General features: G+C 39.4%; 1 protein-coding gene across 1 annotated transcript in view; it reads left to right on the top strand.

Moving 5' to 3' along the window:
• Positions 1-21,172, top strand: part of TRPC4 (transient receptor potential cation channel subfamily C member 4) — a 166,738-nt gene that overhangs the window by 2,032 nt on the left and 143,534 nt on the right. Inside the window, exon 2 of the mRNA XM_009902821.2 lies at positions 16,822-16,870. The gene's annotated coding sequence lies outside the window, so the exon portion shown is untranslated. The remainder of the gene's footprint in view (positions 1-16,821; positions 16,871-21,172) is intronic.

Consider the following 21,172-nt stretch of genomic DNA (forward strand, 5'->3'; position numbering starts at 1 on the left):
AGAGAAGCCAGGCACCAGGGTGAGACTGCTTTGTAACTGACTTAGAATGGCAGAAATTCAGGATTTACAGGAGAGCTGAGTTTACACCATTGTTTTCGGGCAAGACTCAGAAACAGGTTTTGTCAATGTCAGAATACTTGAAGCTGTCATGGCATAGTTGGGTTTCCTTTGGTGTTGCCTTCTATACTGGAAAACTTCGGTTTTGCTTGCAGAAGGTTGAGGTTCTTTCCTATAAGTATGTTTTATTTGTGTGTATGTGCATGTTTTTGTTGTTGTTGCTTGGGGTTTTTTGTTGTGGTTTAGTGTTTTTTTTTTGTTGTTCAGACTTTGGAACAGATGAAACTGTATTTGGAAACAGCAAAACAAAAATATGCCTGTCTTAAATTCAACTTCAGCCACTTATTCTGCCTCTATATATAGTAGTTATTGCCCTTAAAATAGCTTTAGAAAGAAATTCCATTTCTTCTTATCTCATCTTATTTAGAGCCAAATACTGCTTAAGTCAATTGAGGCCACTACAGATCTGATATGATTTTGCTTATCTATTTCTGAGTACACATGCTGAAAATTCTGGTTTCCAAGGAATGTGGCTCCATGCATGGTGAAAGTGGATTTGCATTACTCCAGTGCAGAGAGTCCACTAAGTATGTATTGGAGGACACATGCTGAAAAACATACTAAAGGATTAGCTTTCACCTTTGTACATGTGTGTATTGTCTCACTTATGCGATAAATGAAAATGAGCATGACTGGTCCTCCCAGCACCTGAGATCTGGTCTCTATTCTAGTACACTATTTAATATGTCAGCTTTTTCTGGGACGTGATTCACTGGAGTGAGGTGGCAAAATGAACTGGGAACATCCTGTGTAGCATCTCTGCATACCCCTCATGATTCTGGTAATTCTGCTAAAAAGGACTGAATTCCTTTTAAAAGTGATTGGCTGAGTTACCATGCCCTTACAGAAGGGCAGCAGAGACTCTGGGAAGAAAAGATTGTCTGATAACCTGTCTAAGAGAAAGCAAACAAGAATACAGAAAGTGTTGTTTCTGTTTGTCCACTTAATGGTTTATGAGTGTCAGATTTACTTTTTCTGTTCAGATTTGTGTTGGGTTATATTCTACTTTATCAAGTATGATAAATTACTGAAAGCAGGTTGCAGATAGAACTTCATGCATAAATCAATCTTCTATCACCATGTCTTATGACGACAAACAAAATTCCAGAAGCCATCTGTTTAGAAGCCCTGAATTGAAGGGATTGAGGAAGATGTCTTCAAGAGGGGATTTGATGTGGCACTTGGTGCCATGGTCTAGTAGTCATGAGTTCTTGGGTGACAGGTTGGACTTGATGATCTTTGAGGTCTTTTCCTACCTTGTTGATTCTGTGATTGAGAAAGATATGACAGAATTGGCTTTGCTGCACTGACGCTACCTTAAGTAGTGTATCATAGTGTTAGTGTAACACCAGCAACAACAATATCAGGATCCTCTTATCTAGCAGTGATTTGTGAATACAGAGAGGAAGGCTGAGCAAATTTAATCTTTTTTTTTGGTAACAGATAGCCATGCAGAAGGCCTTCATAGGTATGTTAGGTTTCAGTCAAATAGATTTTGAAACTGTTAAAAGAGGAACACCTGGAAATTACATAATTGCTTTGCACAGTAAAGTTTTCAATGAAATGTAGAAGTTCCTAGTGTGCCACATAAACAAAAGCAACAAATAAATGAAAAATATTCAACTACTACTGTTGAATATTCAAACTACTGTTTTGGTTTAAATTTTCAAAGTACTTCTTCTGCTCCTTTACAACCACTTATTTCTAACGTGGATAGTGACTGGTGTGAGACAAAAACTGAAAAAGAACCTTGGATTAAAATTACTTTTTCTTACAGCTGAGCTATTTTTCAGCAAATGTGGGCTGAAGTGGGACAGGAAACTTGCTTAAGTTTGAATGAATTTTACATATGTCTAAGAGTATGAACCAATCAAATATACTGTCTGAAGTCTATGACAGCTTCTGCACTCATCTGAAAAGCTTCTCACATACCTGTGTATGTCAGATGAACCATTTGAATGCTATTATAATAATATTATCTGGTATATTATGCAGTGAGTAGAGAGTGGAACAGTAGATGGAGAAAGGTTTTTCACTGGTCTTTCCTGAGCCAAAGGTTACAGGATTATTATGGAGCTACTGTTCACGGATTGAAAACTTCTGAGAACCAAGCACCCTTTCTCTAGGAGGCAAAAGCCCTTGTCCTGCTGCTGGTGCATGAACAGTCAGCAGTCAAGCTCTGTGGTGGTGCCCTTCAGCTCTTCCAGTCCATGCTGGTTTTCCATGACACAAACAATTATTTATTTATTTATTTATTTAAAGTAATTACTTCTAGTAAAAATACATCATTCTGACCCAGAGTATTCTAAAGGTTATGCCACCTGCATTCAAAGCTAAAACCCAACTGGAAAAGCAGACACTAGGGTCTTTATGTCCTTGCCTGCCGGTCATGTGAATCACAGTTTAGTTTACTTACTACTGTTGTTCTAGGAGGATGCTAATCTCCTGTGGGTCCTGTAGTATAAAGGCTATCCTTTTTGGATAAATCTGATGCCCTGAACTGATGCAAAATAGCTGTATTTTAAATAGTGAGGTGAATTTGTAGTGTCTCCCTTTCCTGGAAAGAGAAAGGGAAAAGCAGATTGTGATAATCCTCTGTGTTTTGTCTTCTCATTGTAGCAGAACAAGCATCCTCTCGAGGTGCCAGTCTCTCTTTTCTAACTATGCAGCAAGACCCAAAACAAGGAACCTTCCTTCTTAAGCTGGGTTAGCTGAATCCTATCTGAGCAGCAATGGTTAAGTAAGCACAGAGGTCAGTAGATCCAGGACTAATAGTTGCTATTATCAATCTAAAATACATTTAAAAACAAACAAGCAAACAAACAAAACAACAAACCAAAACATGCATACAGATGCACATGGTCCAAGGTGTTGTGCAGACATTGACATAATCTGTAAATAGCATGGACTTGCCCGTTGGATGTACGCTTCTGGGAGTATGCCTGCTGCCACCTCTGCAATCAGATTTCCTTGCACAAGATTCTTCAAAACATACAGTCTCATGGAAACCATCAATAACTACTTAAAACATTTGTCACTTTTCAAGTCAGATGTCTGTTTTTTATATCTGTCAGGGAAAGGCAGCATCTACCAAGGAGCCAGCAGTATTCTCACGGAGGGCCAAGTAGTTAACCTCGGTTATGAGAGGAGTGTTAATACAACTCTGTATGAGCCCAAAATGCGTGGTGAGAAGTTGGCCTTTATGAGAAGGATGCAAGCATTCTATGTGTAAGGACCTTCCTGCGGTAGATTCCATGTGGGATAGGCTGAAAATCCAAGTTTCTCACTTTAGCCATCACTTTATCAAAGTACAAACTTTCAATAAAAGAGGTTAGCAGTCCTATGAAAATCAATGCAGTCCTGTGCTCATTAAATTAAAACCACATTTTTGCTTGTGTTCCTTTTGCATTGTTCAAAATCAGGGGAGGAATACTAAAGGATTCTGTTTAGAAGATGAAATGTGTAGTGTTTCCTCGTGTACAGATTTTTTAGCAGATCAGCAGTTTGATATCAGACCTGAGAGTACTAGGTTATGAAGGGGATGTAACAGATTTACTCCCAGTGAAAATTCATTGGCATTTAATTTTTAATGCTAAAAATTTATATACTTTAGGTTGCATTTGGCAATAGAAATTTTATTTCATGTATTTTATTTGCTATTATCTTTCAATGATAAAAAGTAGAACATGCCAATTTAATTTTTTGAGTAGAGGAATGAATAATAGGATTGTAGCAGAAGACACAGGGTCATGTTGTGTCTTATTTGAGATTACTCAGTACACTTGTATATAATGAGGAGAGGCTATATATGTACGTATAAGGAGAGGCTGAGGGAGCTGGGGTTGCTTAGCCTGGACAAGACGAGGCTCAGAGGAGACCTTATTGCTGTCTACAATGACCTGAAGGGAGGTTGTAGCCAGGTGGGGGTTGGTCTCTTCTCCCAGGCAACCTGTAACAGAACAAGAGGACAGTCTGAAGCGGCACCAGGGGAGGTTTAGGCTGGATGTCAGGAAGAAGTTCTTTACAGAAAGAGTGATTTGCCATTGGAATGGTCTACCCAGGGAAGTGGTGGATCACCTCCATCAGTGGAGTTAAGAGGAGACTGGATGAGGCACTTGGTGCCATGGTTTAATTGGGTGATAGGTTGGACTTGATGATCTTGAAGTTCTTTTCCAACCTGGTGAATTCCTATTCTATTCTATTCTATTCTATTCTATTCTAATAATGTATGTCAAAACCATTTTTGCTAAGAAATCTCGAAAAAACTTTTAAACAGAATGTTTTTGCTCTAAAGGTCTTTTTTTTTTTTTTTCTTGTAGCCACCACAAATTGGATTCTCAGTTGTGTAGTCACTGGAGAGAGACAGACAGTGGGCAGACTAATCCATCTAATTCATACACTTTACATAAAATAAAGGCACTGGGTATTTATTGTTTCTGATAGTTGTTGGATTTTGCACAGCTGAAGCAGGGCAAGATGATTCTCACCCTAGTGGCATTAAAAACAAACAAAAAAACATATTCAGAGGGGACAGAAAATAGACATCTGTTTTCTTCAAAGGTGTATCAAGGTCCTGTTGACCGTAATGGCACTGATGTTGTAACAGTAACTAGATAACTACAACATAGTTCAAATATCCTGTTGTCTTTTCTTAGAATTTGTAGGAATTTGTGATTGGATTTGGTAGCTGAAATACCGCTTGTAGCTGTGCCAAAGGAAATGAGTGTCAACTGGACCCTTGTAAAAGAAGAACACACAGTTCTGGGCACTCACGTCATGTGAGTGCAAGATGTCTTCCTTCTGGTGAGAATGTGCAGCATCTGCTGAGGAAGGGAAAGCAGACACAGATTCTATTCAGATGCTCTCAACATTTCCATCTCTACAGTGTACCTTAGTCTACTGAACACATAATTACAACAGAAATTATCTTTCAATGCTACATGGTTGTTTTAATCACTGTTCATGCAGAAATGATCATTATCATCAAAACACTTAAATATAAATTCTTCTGCTGTGCTTCATCAGACTGCTATGTACATCCTTCCTATCTTCCACTGGAAAATGGCTAAAATATCCTCCTTGTGTATTGCTTACTATGACAATGTTTTGTTTTAGATTAGGAGAGATGTTTGATGGTAATCACTTAAGCGATTAGATCTGCAGTCAATCACTTGTACTTGTTTATGCTGGCAGGGTGAGTTTGTTTTTTCACAGAATCATTGAATCATAGAACTGTTCAGGTTGGAAGAGACCTCTGAGATCATCAAATCCAACCACTCACGTAGAGCCTGCAATCCCACAACCGCTCATAAGCTACGACCACTAAAACACATCCCTGAGGACTACATCCAGATGTCATTTAGATGCCTCCAGGGATGGTGACTCCACCATGTCTATGGGCAGCCTGTTCCAAACATGATAACCCTCTCTGTGAAGAATTTTTTCCTAATACCCAACCTGAACCTCACTTGGCACAACTTGAGGCTGTTTCCTCTTGTCCTGTCACTTGTTGCATGTGAGAAGAGACTGACCCCCACCTCACTCCAGCCTCATTTGAGGGCAATGAGGTCTCCCCTTGGCCTCCTCTTCTGAAGACTAAAGAAACCCAGTTCCTTAAGCCATTCCTCATAAGACTTGTCTTCAATGCCCTTTACCAGCTTTGTTGCTTTTCTTTGGTGTTCTATAGTATATTCACACCTGCAATAACACCAGTTTCAAAAGCATATTCTTTCCCTATGGTGGCTTTAACTCTCTATCAGATGCCCTATGGAAGGAATTTTGCTTAGGCAACAGAACATTTGCCTGATTTGCTTTAAGCCTCTTAGCTACAAAACTGTTATCAAAAGGCAGTAACTGCCTGTCCTTCAATTAATCTAGACACCTTAACATCAGACCAGTGAGTCAAAGTTAGTCTTCATAGCGTTTAGAGGGAACCTAGTAACTTTGAGGGTGATTCATGTGACCTATCTTGAAGGAACTCAATTTCCCTTTGCAGGGTATGTATTTCTTCCCATTTGTAGCAAAGGAAGTTTGGAATGACAAACCAGCCTTGGATGTCAGTGCTTTGGATTCCGAAGTTAGCAAATGTGAATCTCATCTTTATATTTCAAGTGTTATAAATTGAAGTACTTCATCTTGCCATGTAGTGACTAATAGAGCTTCCTAAATCTAGTGTGAGGAATATGCTATACTTTTTTGTTTTGTTTTTTTTCTAAAGACCTAATTAGTAATCTGGCATATATGGCACAGAGATCACTTGTTGCAAATTGATGGCACAGGTGGGTATTTGTACTAAGTCCTGGGATAATTTCTTGTTAAGAGACATCAGGCTTAGTACAAAGCAATTGCAAACAATATTTTGGTCTGACCACTTACATAAAAATATTTTATTCATGATTTTTTATCTTAGTGGTACTAACTGTGAGCATATTTGCCTATGCACTGAGGCCAGTTGTACCAAATACTGATGTGGTTTGAGATGATTACATGTGTTGCTTCAGTGTCTTTTATACAACCAAACTTTCCACATAACTTAAGCACAGTGAGCAAGAGTTTGAACCTCTCTTCCTTGTCCATAGGGGAGGGAAGCAGGGGGATGCTCAGGGGTTGCTTTTCAGTGATCAGGCATGAGTCTAGCCTCAGAGCTGTACTGACTTACTGAAGTATTGACAGCACACACTGGATTTTGTAGGGATAGGTTAGGATAAAAGAAGGATTTCTCACTCATTCTGAGTGCTTCTCAATTCCTGGAAAGTACCCTCATTTTGTTACTGCTTCTGCTGGCTTTAGGCCAGATGGGAGCTTTCTTTCATCTGAAGAATTCCTTTGGGTTAACTGCAGACAGGATCTGGCTTTTTAGGTCTTTATAATTACAAAAAAACCCATTATGTGCATAAGATAGGACCTGGATCCTACAATCCTACAATCTGTTCTGTCATTTTATTTTGTTAAAGGAATGTTGCTCTAATAACAGGCTGTTTCCTTGCTTAGTATCTTTAATGAATTCTTCCTGTTGTGCTCTTGTACATTCACCCCCATTCCTTATTAAGGTTGGATTTCCCACCCAGTATGTCAAGTTCAGAAATTGTAGGTGAGTTCTTAGTGGCACAAAGAAGTTTTAAATTTGACTTTCAGTGTTATGAAGCACCAGACTCTCTGGGGAAGAGCCAACTGTCTAACCCTGGGGAGTGGTTTAGGCCAGCAGTACACATGTGATGATCTGCAGGTCTGTCTCATGGGATACATTCAAGGAACTCATTAGCTAGCTGGCCAATCCTCCAAGCTTCTGTAGTTCTTCAGGGTATTGCTAGTAACATCCAAAAAAAGAGACACCCAAGAAATGAGTAACCCAGAGCAGTGTATCTTGCACTACCCAAAGTCCACATCAAGATCCATATTTTCAGGAAGAGGCTTAGATGAGTAAAAATTTTCTGCAGTGATAATATACAGCCCGGCTCCTGTTAAAACCAAGGTTGTGATGACTTTGGGGAAAGCAGCAAGGGCATGAATAGAATTCTTAGGAGGAGAGAAACAATTTGACATTTCAAAATGAGTATTGACAAAACAGTATGTGTTTTCATTTCAAAGCAGTCATATAAACAAAGGGCAGTGAAGACCATGACACAGTTGAGAGACACTAGAGCATTCAAACAGATCAACTCACACTCACATTTTCCATGATATTCCCATTAACAGTTAGTTAATAGTCATCTTTCAAGGCTTTATTTCCTTCTGAAAACATAGTGGTTTGATAGGCAGGTATATTAGGACAAAATGACACTTGAGTCATTTTATTGCATTAGTGTTTTCTTGCCTAATTACTGTTATTTTAACACTTTCTGTATAAACGCCTTGCTACAAAACAAAGGCTACAATAAAAATTACCTAACCCACGCAACAACTCAGAATAGCAGAGCTTTATGGGCAGCACGTGATAGAATTAGTTTTTAAGAAATAAATTGTTACCTGTGGTTTTGTAATAAAATATATAGTTATATTTAATATTTCTGGCAGTGGTATCTTCAGATGCCTATTTACAGGTTCTGTTATTTGGTGTTGTGGGTATATATTCCACATACAAGGAACATAAAGACAGTTAAACGATTTAAGCAAAACAGTGAGTTTCCAATAGAGTGATTCAAATTGGAAATAAAGGTGCTGTGATCTACAGTTTCTCACAAGGGGGATTCTGTAGCAAATTGGCTGGGGACTCATGGCTTGCTACCTGTCTGGTATCTTTCCACATGCTGTAACTATAATTCAAGTGGTTCTTGGTTTGGAGAGGGTTAAGGGGCATCTCTCTTCTCGTGTGCTCCTCTCCTGTTGCTCAAACTTATCCAGAGAAGGGCAAAAAGGCTGGTGAGGGGTTTGGAGCACAAGCCCTATGAGGAGAGGCTGAGGGAGCTGGGTTTGTTTAGCCTGGAGAAGAGGAGTCTCAGAGGAGCCCTTGTTGCCGTCTACAACTATCTGAAGGGTGGTTGTAGCCAGGTGGGGATTGGTCTCTTCTCCCAGGCAACCTGTGACAGAACAAGAAGACAGTCTGAAGCTGCACCAGGGGAGGTTTAGGCTGAAGAAATTCTTCACAGAAGGAGAGATTGGCCATTGGAATGGTCTGCCCAGGGAGGTGGTGGAGTCACCATCACTGGAAGTGTTTAAAAAGAGACTGGATGAAGCACTTAGTGTCATGGTTTAGTTGATTAGATAGTGTTGGGTGATAGGTTCGACTTGATAGGTTGGACTCGAAGGTCTTTCCCAACCTGGTTAATTCTGTATTCTGTCACCAGGCTGCAGCTTTTCCTTGGCTCAGAGAGGACTAAGTGGTCTCTCTCCTTTTGTTCCCAGTTCACAGGCTGTAACTTTCCATGGCTAGGAGAGGGCGAAGGGGTCTCTCTCTTCTCATGTGCTCTGTCACTGGGCTGTAGCTTTCCATGGCTTGAACAGGGCTAAGGGGCCTTTCTCCTGTCATGCCCACTTCATGGACTGTATCTTCCTGTGGCTTGGAGAGGGCTAAGGGGCCCTCCTCTTGTGCGCAGTGCTCTTGGAGTGTTGGTTGCCTTGGTCCAGGTGCAAGGCTCAGGTATGGTTTGCCTGCTAGGACAAGGTCTTTAGCTGCAACTCCAGCAGCATTTGACTCTTGATGGTTTTTCAGTGAGAACAAGGCAAATTGCCTTTTGGGGTTTCTCCCATCAGGTCAGTTTTGTAATTTAACCTTAATTCAAGAAAGTATTCAAACATACACAAATCTTGATGTTCTACTGAAAGCAAAGTTTCAGTGGTTGCTTCTTGTTAAGAAAGAAACTTCTTTCCTTCATTCCTGTCTTCAGTGTGAAACATTTGCCTTAATCCAGGTTCAAAGAGTATAGTTTGAAGGTTCAGGTGAACACTTTCTATATGGTAACAAAGAAAAATATCAGTAGTATGCAAATTCATATAGAGGATACAGCATCACTTCAGCAATTTCACATGTGCTAAAATGATATTAGAGATGTTTTGACTATGCATGTTTGCACAGTACTTTGGCTTACAGACACGTAATTAATTATTTGGTATTTTTTCCATTCCGTTGTCATAGCTATCTGATAAAACTCTTATTGTTACATGCTTTTGTTGTATAGGTAGCTGTTGTTAAACAAGCTCATTTAATAACCATAGATGCTATATTCAAATGCACTTTAAGCAGCTTGTGCTTGTTGTAAATCTTCCTAAAATCCCATAAGCATTGATTTATTTGCATACTTGTTTGAGGTTGCAACTCTGTGTGCTCTTTGTGTGTGGGGAAATATAAACATCATGGGTGAATTTAAGGTGATGGTAATGGCCAAAGTAATTTGAAATTCTAAGCACCCTAAGGTGAAGTTTTACAAAGTAAAAAAGAAAACAGTTGTTCCTTCTCTCAATCATACATGCATTGGTTCAGATTGAAGATGTTGTTTTGAAAATTTGCCCCCTTTATTTCAAGAGAATTATAATGCTCTGGCAGCTCCTTGTTTCTTCTTAATAATTTAGCAGTTTATGAAAAATATATCATGTCTCCTTCTCCACTCCGACGCAGTCAATGCAATTACAGATTAGGGAGAATCTAGTCCAAAATCTGCTATTGAGTATTCTTGAAAAATAGGTAGGCCTGAAACATTAATCCATCTGCCATCATTGCCATGGTTTCAAGCCAGATCTGCTCTGTGTGATGTTGGGATGGCTCTCAATAATTTTCTCCTCTCTCTGTATAAATATTTTTCTTTTCTGTTGCTGTTCCCAGACTCATATATTGATTCTTTTCATGCAGAGAATCTTTGCTTTAAATACACTGCTATAGTTGACAAGGACTAAAATCTCACTGCATCTGATTATAAGTATTCTTGTATTTTTCTGTTGCTGCAAAATTTGCTTCAAGAATGAAAATTAAGTAGGCAATGGCACATGCCATTTTTAAACCAAGGTTCATTTTCAATAGGTTGTAAAATATTCCGGAACCATTCTGAACAGTTTTTTTATGGAATTGGCAAAAAACTGATTGCCCTTTCAAGATTGTAGCACATCAAAGCACAAAAAAAAATCAGTTTTGGAATTCTTTTAGAAGCAGAAGTCTAGTGTACTATTGCATACACAGTATGCTCAAGCTGTTATTCATACTTCCAGTAGATCACGTATATTTCACTGAACATAAGGTGACATGGTTTTGTTCTCACATCTTATCTACAGCAATGTGCCCTGGTGGCCAAGGCCAGTGGCATGCTGGGGTGTATTAAGAAGAGTGTGTCCAGCAGATCGAGGGAGGTTTTCCTCCCTCTCTACTTTGCCCTGGTGAGACTTCATCTTGATCACTGCGTTCAGTTTTGGGCTCCCCAGTTAAAGGGAGGGACAGGGATCTGCTGGAGAGGATGATTAGGAGACTGGAGCATGTGCCTTATGAGGAGAGGCTGAGGGACCTGGGGCTTTTTAGTCTGGAGAAGTGAAGATTTAGAGGGGATTTAATAAATGTTTATAAATATCTGAGGGCTGGGTGTCAGGAGGGAGGGGATAGGCTCTGCTCACTTGCTCCCTGTGACAGGACAAGGAGCAATGGATGTAAGCTGCAGCACAGGAGGTTCCACCTGTAAGGGTCACAGACCACTGGAACAGGCTGCCCAGAGAGGTTGTGGAGTCTCCTTCTCTGGAGACTTTCAAAGCCTGTCTGGATGAGTTCCTCTGTGACCTGAGCTGGATTGTATGGTCCTGCTCTGGCAGGGGGGTTGGACTTAATGATCTCTTTGGCTCCCTTCTAACCCCTGACATCCTGTGATCCTGTGATCTTATCTACTTATGCCAGCTGTGAAATCAGGTGTTGTATCATGAAAGAATCATCAAAATTTTTGTTTAGCTTCCACATCTTTGCTTTCTGACCTCTCAGTAACTCTTAGGAGTAATGGCTCAAAACACCACAGTAGAGATAATTTTCAATGTGGGCATTCCACTATCAGGTTTTCTAGAAAGGGTGAAAACCCCCAGTGTTTTTGTATTTGGATGGTTTTGCAAGAAATTGTAGTGAGTGTCTGCATTCATAATTTGAAAGATGTATGGATGCCCAAATTGTATTCTGTGCCAAAATAGGCTTATGGATATTTATATTATTGTATATATACATACGACATACATATGTTTATATACACACACACCAGAAGAACATAGATGGGTGCTTACATGCTTAAAAGAAAGCTTGTGAGGGGCTTTTTAGAGTGTCAGGTAATGATAGGTCTAGGGGGAATGGAACAAAAATAGAAACGGGTAGATTCAGATTGGATGTTAGGAGGGTGGTGAGACACTGGCACAGGTTGCCCAGGGAGGTGGTGGAAGCCCCATCCCTGGAGGTTTTTAAGGCCAGGCTGGATGTGGCTCTTAGCACCCTGATGTAGAATGAGGTGTCCCTGCCCATGGAAGGGGATTGGAACTAGATGATCCTTGAGGTCCCTTCCAACTCTAACAATTCTATGATTCTATGTGTACTATGTGACTGAGACACATTAAAGGTTATCTATTTCTCTGGTAAGTGCAAGAGAAGAGCTATCTGGAGGGCAGAATACAGCCCATCAAAATGTCCTTCTTGTGTACACAAAGAGTTTTTTCTTTTATCTCATTGTCTGGGAATATTTATCTCTACACTAGTTTATATGGTCTAAACACTAAGTGTATGAGTCCATTTCTTGGCCAAATATGACTTCTTTGCAACCTAAAGCAAATGAGCTGTGAATTTAACTGTAATGGCAGTCTACCAGGGTATGGGCAGGTTTTAACTATACAGGCACAGTTCTTTCCTCATGCATTTAGAGACTCACAGAAGGTGGAGGTTTCTTAACAGCCAGGAGCATGGAGCATGGAGCATGGGCATGGAGCTGACAGCCCTTACACTGTGCAAGCTTAGACACAGCTCCTTCTAAGGACTTTTTTCCTTAAGTCTAGTAACAATTACCGCATGACTAGGACTAAGCCAGTATCTTTAACTTTGCTTGTTATCCAGAAAGAATTTTTTTGGGTAGAAATAATGCACCCATTTTAAAATATGGCAGTCTATTAATCAGATCACCTAAATCTAATGAAATTTTGCAGTGTTTGATCCTTAAATGAACTGCACATGGTGTCTGTCAGGGAAAGCTTCTGAAGGGAGGCAGAATACTCTTGTGCTGTGCCACCTCAAAACTTTCTTGCTTCTGAATGTAGACACCATGATGTGCATGATATAAAAAGAAAAGGTAATTGATCCTTTGGGATCCTGCTGGTTCTTTCACAAAGAGTCACTGCAGCAGCAGAAGCTTGAGAGATGATTGTGTTTTATTATCTTCCACACTGGAATGTAAGAACTGTTATGAGAATTGAGGAGGAAGATACAGGCACAATATAAAAAGAGATTTTAGAGTAAGCAGTGTATATCATCAAGCCAGTCTAGAAACCATCAGCCTGGCCTGGCACCTCAAGATGGTTCTTTTTGATTGGTTCAGAAAACCAGTTACTAGAAATATCTGAAGTCACTGTTGTTGAAATAAACAGGAAACATAATCAATATTATATCTTCTTGCTTTGTACCTCTTGATCATCTCTGTACTCAGTTGTCTACAAACACTGAACTAACAGCCCCTGTTTTTCGTGGAACTGTGAAGTAGCAGCAGGGGGTGACTTGAGCATAAAGGAAATGGATGGGACAAAGCCTTTGACTTGTCTGTATAAGAACGTTTGAGTTAATCACAAACTGGTCTTTAGAAATTAATTTTCACCATATGTAGATAATTTATCCATTTCCTTTGAGTGCTAGCTAATAACTTATGCAGGGGTAACTTCCCAGATCGAGCAAGGGCAAGTGCTAATACCAAAACAAAATTAATAAAATGCAAGGATTTGACTGGGATTGCCAGCTCAGAAATTTAGACAATAGCTAAAACCTGTACACAAAACAGATTTGCTAGTTCAAGTGGAGCCAGTAGCAGCTGTTCTGAAGAACACAGATAAAGCACAGGCTCATTTTTGCTGAGGTCCAAAAATCAGGTCCACCATTAATTGGATGATATGTGTTCACAGACATGTTTCACAGTTCTTTAATAATCTATCTCTTAGCTTGTTGTTTATACTCATATATTTAATTTTTAATCATTATAATCATTTTACCGTGTCATACACAAAAAAGAAAAAGGCACAAGCTCTGTCCCACTGTGGAAACACAGAACAACCTGAGGGCACTGGGTTTCCTTCTCCAGCTGTCTAAACCTTGAATGATAAAGTGAAGTCACTGACTAGCTCCATTCAAATATACTAGAGGCTGAAACTACCTCTGAAAGTCCTTTATTGAATGAAAGGTCCTAATTGGTCATATCTTAGTATCTCTAGACTGTTGACAATGAATCTGTTCCTAATCAGAAGGCTGAAATTGCTAGGAGTGACAACTGCAAGCCTCATCATCTCTTCCATTTTCCCCTGCTGCTTGTGTTTCAGTAGTAGTCAGAAACATGACTGAGCTAAAATAAATACATGCTCCTGTAATGCTCAAAAAATCACAACCACCACCAACAACATTAAAAAGTCTGTATTGAGTTTTAGTTAAAAAAAGAGAAGAAAAAGAAGTTGCTACAGGATTACATACAGGATTACAGTTGTAAAATGTATTTGAAGTGTGAACAGAAAGCAAGGGTAATTAACACCAATTTAAAAGAAGATTTAGCAGCTATTCAGTTCCAAAAGATTAAGAGACTATTTAAATAAAATGCACAGAATAGTAGGAAGCACACCAGGGAATAGAGATTTTGAAGAGGTTTTACAAGTAGATAAATCACAGAAGAGATGACATGAAGTAGAAGGTTAAAAGATTGAATGGTACAGTAAAGCCAGATCACAGTGAGCCAGAAGGCTAAAAAGAGTCACTTGCTCTGTCCTTTGCTAGTTTAGATGACTGAAATGGGGAATAGCAATTTAACAAATAGTAATTTTTAGGGTACAGAATCATAGAATTGTAAGGGTTGGAAGAGACCCCAAGGATCATCTAGTTACAACCTCCCTGCCACGGGTAAGGAAACTTCACACTAGATCAGGTTGCTCAGACCCCCATCCATCCTCAAAAACCTCCAGGGATGGGACTTCTCCCACCTCCTTGGGCAACCTGTCCAGTGTCTCACCACCCCCATGGTGGTGAACTTCCTAACATCCAATCTGAATCTACCCACTCATAGTTTTGCTCCATTCTCCCTAGTCCTATTACTACCTGACACCCTAAAAAGTCCCTCACCAGCTTTCTTGTAGGCCCCCTTAACATACTGGAAGGCCACAAAAAGCCCTCCTTGAAGCCTTCTCCTCTCCATACTGAATAGTCCCAACTCTCTCAGTCTGTCTCTATAGGAGAGGTGTGCCAGCCCTCTGATCATCCTTGTGGCCCTTCTTTGGACATATTCTGGCACATCCATATCCTTCTTGTAATAGGGGCTCCAGAACTGGACACAGTACTCCAGGTGGGGGTCTCACCAGAGCAGAGTAGAGGGGGAGAATCACCTCCCTCAAGCTGCTGGCTGTGCTTCTCTTGATGCAGCCCAGGATACGATTTGCTGTCTGGGCTGCAAGTGCACACTGTGTGTATTAACCAGAGCTACTGAAATGCATTTGTTATGTATCAGTTCTGTTCTACTTATACACATGTATGTCTTCATTGCTTTCTGATCTGTAATATTTGGCACATATAAACAGAAATCTTACAATTAGTGAATTTATCATTTCTTCAAGCCTAGCTCTGAAAAGATTTATTCCATGCACTGTGTGATCCCCCTATTCAGCTAAGTTTTGCCACCGACTTCAGCCATAATATTACTTCAACTACTGAGTAATCATAATGCTTTGATTTTTTAGCAGCAGTAAAAATTTAAAGATATGCAGTGGTGGGACAAACTGGTTTACCAAAATATTGGCAGTAGAGGGTGGAACATTTTACCATATACCATCTTGGAGATTTCACATGAAAGCTATCAAAGGGTACATGAGAATGTGCTTAAAATTGCCTGGGAAAGCACTAAGAAAACAAAATATGATAATACCACTGGAGCCTTAAATAACATTATCTGAGTGACATCGAAAGTCAGCTATGTAGTATCATGGATGTGATTGCTGAACTGCAGCAGTCCTGGCAGCTTCTGAGAATCAGATGAATCATACATTTGGGTGATAAAAAATTCTTAATCGAATTTGCTTCTCAAAATATTCTCTAGCTGTTGAATAAGATAAAACATGGACCAAGATCTACATGGTGTCCTGGTAGTCAAGCGGAAGAGGCTCCCAACAGAGAGAGGTGCAACAGATCTCTTAAAATGAATATACTTCACATGAACAGATAGACAAAGCTGTGCAACAACAATTCTTTTTTCAAATAGAATCAGTTGAAAATGGAAGACTCTCAAGTGTCAACAGAACTTGATAATTTGTGTTTTTCAAAGTGCTGTAAAAATTTTGGTGTTAGTTTCTTTAGAAGCAAGCATTGATTTCCTAAGTATAGGGTATGTAAATCTCATTACTTGTAAGAAGCAACTCAGTTAACTTATAAACTGTGGTAGATTAAAACCTGGAAGATAATAACTGAAATTAAGAAAATAACCCTTGTTAATGGAATTTTTTTTCAATTAATTTTAATACAATCACAGCCTTGCTGCCTCCATCTATGTTCTTTAAAGCCTAGTAGCTTGTGTTCGATAATGGCAGAAAGCACATTTCTAGGCAGTAACAGGAAGCATATACTCCATTGTAGTACTGTTCCAGACTCCAGCCACTTTCAGTGCATGGTCTTTCTCTGCCATATACAGTTTCTCTGTGTTTTGTAATCCTCTGCAGGTGTTTGTTCCATGAACTCATCCCATAGAATTAATGCTATGTAACTCATGTGTACTTTAAGCATCTTCACAATAATTCAGCAATGAATTCCTAGAGCATAGTGGTGGCTCTGTTGGTAGCACATAAGACCCTTAATGGGAAAGTTGTGAGTTCAAGCCTGCAGTGGGCACTAGTGTCCTCCCTACTCTAGTCATGAGGTCTGTGGTGACAGGTTGGACTCAATGATCTTTGAGGTCTCTTCCAACCTTAGTAATACTGAATACTCAGGTAATTGCCTGAGGACTCATGAGCTTTTGTTTATCTAGTCAATGTCTGCCCTCTTCTTGGTACCTATAATTACACAGACCTATATTACACCTTTCATCTGTCATTCTTTTACAGAGTGAAGATTTGTATCTTACTTAGTCATTCCACTTCTGGAAGCTCTTCTGTAAGTTTAATCATTCTGCTGCTCTTCTCTGAATGTTTTCTGATGTTACTGGCTCTTTTTTTTTTCATTTTTTTTTTGAGTTAAGGAGCCTAGATATATGTGTTCAATCCTGTGTGCCTTTCTGAAACTAATGACACATACATTTCCATTAGTACGAGTGCAGAAAATTCTCATTGGCAGGAAATGGGCATATTAATTAGAGAAAAATCATCATATCTTTTGGGAACCATGACTCCAAATTCTTTGCTTTGCCCTTTGTTATAAAAGAAAAGTTATGGAATACTTTATTTCTCCTGAAGTAAACTTGGCAGAGGTAGCGGAGATGTGGGAATATAACTGGTCATGACTCATTTAGGCTTACACAAGAAAGGAAGGTTTATAAAATATATTCTATTTTGTTTATGGAAGTCTGCTTCAGTGCTGGGAGCATAACTTCTATTCTTCTGTTTGAAATGAAGATCAAACAGCTCTGTAAAATCTGAATCATTATCTTGTGGAAATGCTTGCTAATACTAGTAATCAGTCCTTTTAATTCCTGTACATGTGTTAAAATGCTGCTTATTACTCACTTTAGCATATGGATGTAATGCAAATTGTACAAGAAATTTCAGTATTCACTTGAACTTTCCCTGATTTTGCACTCTTTTAATTCTCTGCCCAGCTGAACTTGTCATTCTGAGTTGGTTAAAAACATTTTTCAGTCAGGCTGTGGAACTGCAGAATTTAAGAGAATAGGAATTTACTGAGTCATTTAATGCTGAAAATAAGAGCAGGGAGACTACCCACTGAGACATTTAGAATTTACTGTTCTTTTCTGTCTTTTGCACTCTAATTACATCTTTCACAAAGTTATAATACATTTTTCTTCAAACTTGAAGTATAGAATTTCAATGTATGTGTTTCTCTTCAAGACATCCAAGGAAAACAAATCAGAGATCTTTTGACTAAAAGTCAACGGTTCCTTTGTTTTTCCAGTTTTCCTGTTGAAGGAAAAGGAGACATCATTTAATCTCACTTCTCCCATATCTACCTTGAAATTTTAGACTTTATATTACAGTACTGCTGGGACACATTCATAGTCAAGTTCCCACTCAGTTGGCATTGACAGAAACATAACCTGGCCATGGGCTAAAGAGATTTTCACCAGAGTTCAGTTTGAAAACTTCACACATGGCAAAGAGTGATGTCAATTTTCAAGTAGAGGGAAGGCTGAGCAGCTAAAAGCCACACAGAAATCCCGTGGCTGAACCATTTCTAGACTTTGGGGAACCATTAACCGTGGAGATCTATCACTGTCTACCTTCTCCATTCTGCCTTATAATAAATTTTTGATTGCCAACAGTACAATACTGATATGATTCTATTTGTGGCAGAACATCAGGGGTGACAGTCTTGTAGTTCAGTAATGCCACAAAGTCTGTAACTCAGGTCACTTCCATATAATTTGAATTAAACACCCCTTTGTGTTTTTCATTTGTCTGTATCACTGAGTTATTTCCTCATCAGCTGCATCCCAAAGCTCATTCTGTTTTTGATGTGTTTTGATCTGGGATTCAAATAGTCATTTGATTCCAGCAGTGCCCAGTGTCTTGATCTTTTCATATAGATTACACTATTTGACAACATTTCTCTATGCAAACCCTTGGGACATCACATATTTGCATTACTCGTTCAGAAAGAAAAAGGCTCAACCTGCAGCAGCACAGTTTGACTTGCTGAAAAGCTTGACATGGTTACAGAACACCATAGATAAGCTTTAGTCATATTTGACTAAAGAAAAAAAAATGTTGAAAATAGATATGAAATTGTGACATGTACAGGATTCTTGAAGTCCCTCAGTCTTCTCTCTTGGGCATCAGTGATGAATAATCCTTACTGGTTTAGGTGACCAACTGCCATTATATGACCCATGAGGATTCTTCTGGTCCCAATCCAGTGTATGGGAGCCTGCAGTTTCATGGCCCCAGATCTAACCTATCACCACACTGAGCATGTATTTCTGAAAGAAGCATGCATTCTCATGGCCACACACACGCACAGAACATGGCTGACCATACAGATCAACACAAGCAGAACACAATGCCTTTATCAGCACTTGCACCAAGCATGCACATAAACACAAACACTACAGAATGCCTGATCATGTTCAGTCTCAGTTCTGGTTGCTGTCCCTAAGCACTCAGTGTAGTCAGGAGCTGGTCTCATGGCTCCTGATCTATCCCCTGTTGCTGGCACCTGCACATGTAAGTTCCTTCAGCTCACTGTCCCTCTCCAAGTGCTGGTACCTGTTAACCCTACTTGCCTGCTAGCCAGCTTGCAGTTTCCTAGCATTCAATCCCCCTCACGCAGATTCGAGAGCACACCTCCACAGAAGCTGGTTAGAAATAGTATTTAATGAGAAGAATGAACCAGACTCTGGTGATCAAGTGCAGGGCTGAGTCAGACAAGCATGCTGACCAGCAATCTGCCTAAACTTGACCTTCCTTTCTTATCCTGTTGCCTCTTCAGTGTCCCAATTCATCATGATCTCTTTTTTTCCTGCTTTCGATCATTCTCTAAACATCGCATAGTAAGTTTTGCATCTTCCTCAGCCCACTGTAAAACATCCCATAATAAGTGCTACACAATCCCAACAATGTCTTCCTCCTGCATCTCACAAGAAGTCCTTTACCCTGTAGGTAATAATGCCCTCCAGATGGCATGATTCTCTGGGAAATGTGTTTTGCCTTGCCCTGTGTGGGTGGATGTCACATCACACAGTGACTGAATAATTCCCCTGTAAGACTCTCCAAGAGCAGTCAGGTCTGTGTCTGCCCTTTGTATCAGGTGGAATATTTGGGTTCTTCCACCTGACATAATTCCTCTGGTCCTCATGGATCATCATGTTTACTGCAATTAGCCTTTAATAACATAATCTACCACATACTGCCTTCATGGTTAAATTACGGAATGAGTCAATTTGTTAAGAGTCATGCTGGTGGCTACTTTCACCTTTTTAGTTCTCTCTATGAAAAGTCTTGAATTCCCACTATAACTGAATAAAATCAGCTCACTGAAACTGGACAATGTAAAAGCAAATCTTCATTTAGGGAGAGGCAAACTTAAGGAATGCAAAGCAGAAAAACGTTTATAGAGTTTGTCCTTTTTTTTTACTTCATGCTGATGGTGTCCTGATGATGTAATTTGCACACATGGTACTCCTTTGCTTTCTTCACTGTGTTGTGAAGAAAAGTGCCCTAGAAATTCCCTAGTGCTTTCTCAGCATTTTTGGGCAAATAAGTGTTTCTGTACTGTTGTTTAGTATAGAAATGATACTGTTTTCTTTCTCTTTACATTATAGTAAGAGCTTTTCAGCTCCCTGGGCTGAAGATAACAAGTGCGTCATTCAAAGTCTAGATGAATCTACTTGTAGCTTAATGTATTCCCTGATCAAACCAGACAATTTACATTGTCTCTTTGCCACTGATGCATCCAAGACTGTTTGGTATTTCAAAAAAATCCTGATTTACCTGGAAAAGTCTATTAGATGCCAGATCTTTTTTTTCTCCTCTACTGAATGTAAGTTGCTTGAAGAGAATGTTGCTGCTTCATTGTTTAAAATACCTGAAATCTTTCATTAACGTTCATTCTTCCTACTGTGATGACATCTACATGCTCCAGCTAGGGCTCTGCTGATCCCCAGACTAATCTAATACTTGACCCACTAAACTCATGATATTAATTCAAAACCAGCACTCACATTACATTGTAATGTCTCTACAATTAAAAGGCCTCACTTGACTAACTAGTTTGTCCCTTTTCTTGTGTCATTGTACTTATCTGCAATAGACCAAAGCAGATGTTGTTTTCCCTGAAGAATCACATTTCCTAATGCCACAGTTATTATTAGCAATAGCACATTAGAAAATGGGGATTGGTTGATGACTGCTTGCATATTATTTAATTTTACAGAGATGAATAAAGAAACAGACACCCAAAAGTCTAATTCATTGGTCTAAAACAAAATTAAACATATTTCCATTTTAAGGCTGAGAGGGATGAAAAGCATTTGCACATTTTGGAGGTAATTATAATCAGAAATTATTATCTTGTATATGAGGATTAAGATAAATGTGTTATTATGAGAACTGAGAATGAGTCATAGAGAACCAGAGGAAGAGAGAAGTCCTATCAGCCAGCCCATCCAGACCTCTCTGCTCTGTCAGTGCTGCTAGGAGCATAGCTAATGTGGGATCAAACTGCAAAGGCAGACATTGGAAATATATTCCTAAGTGAGGCATCTGGATCTTTCAGTTGCCAAGT

Source organism: Dryobates pubescens, chromosome 10, assembly GCF_014839835.1.
Source record: "Dryobates pubescens isolate bDryPub1 chromosome 10, bDryPub1.pri, whole genome shotgun sequence".
Taxonomy (NCBI): Eukaryota; Metazoa; Chordata; class Aves; order Piciformes; family Picidae; genus Dryobates; species Dryobates pubescens.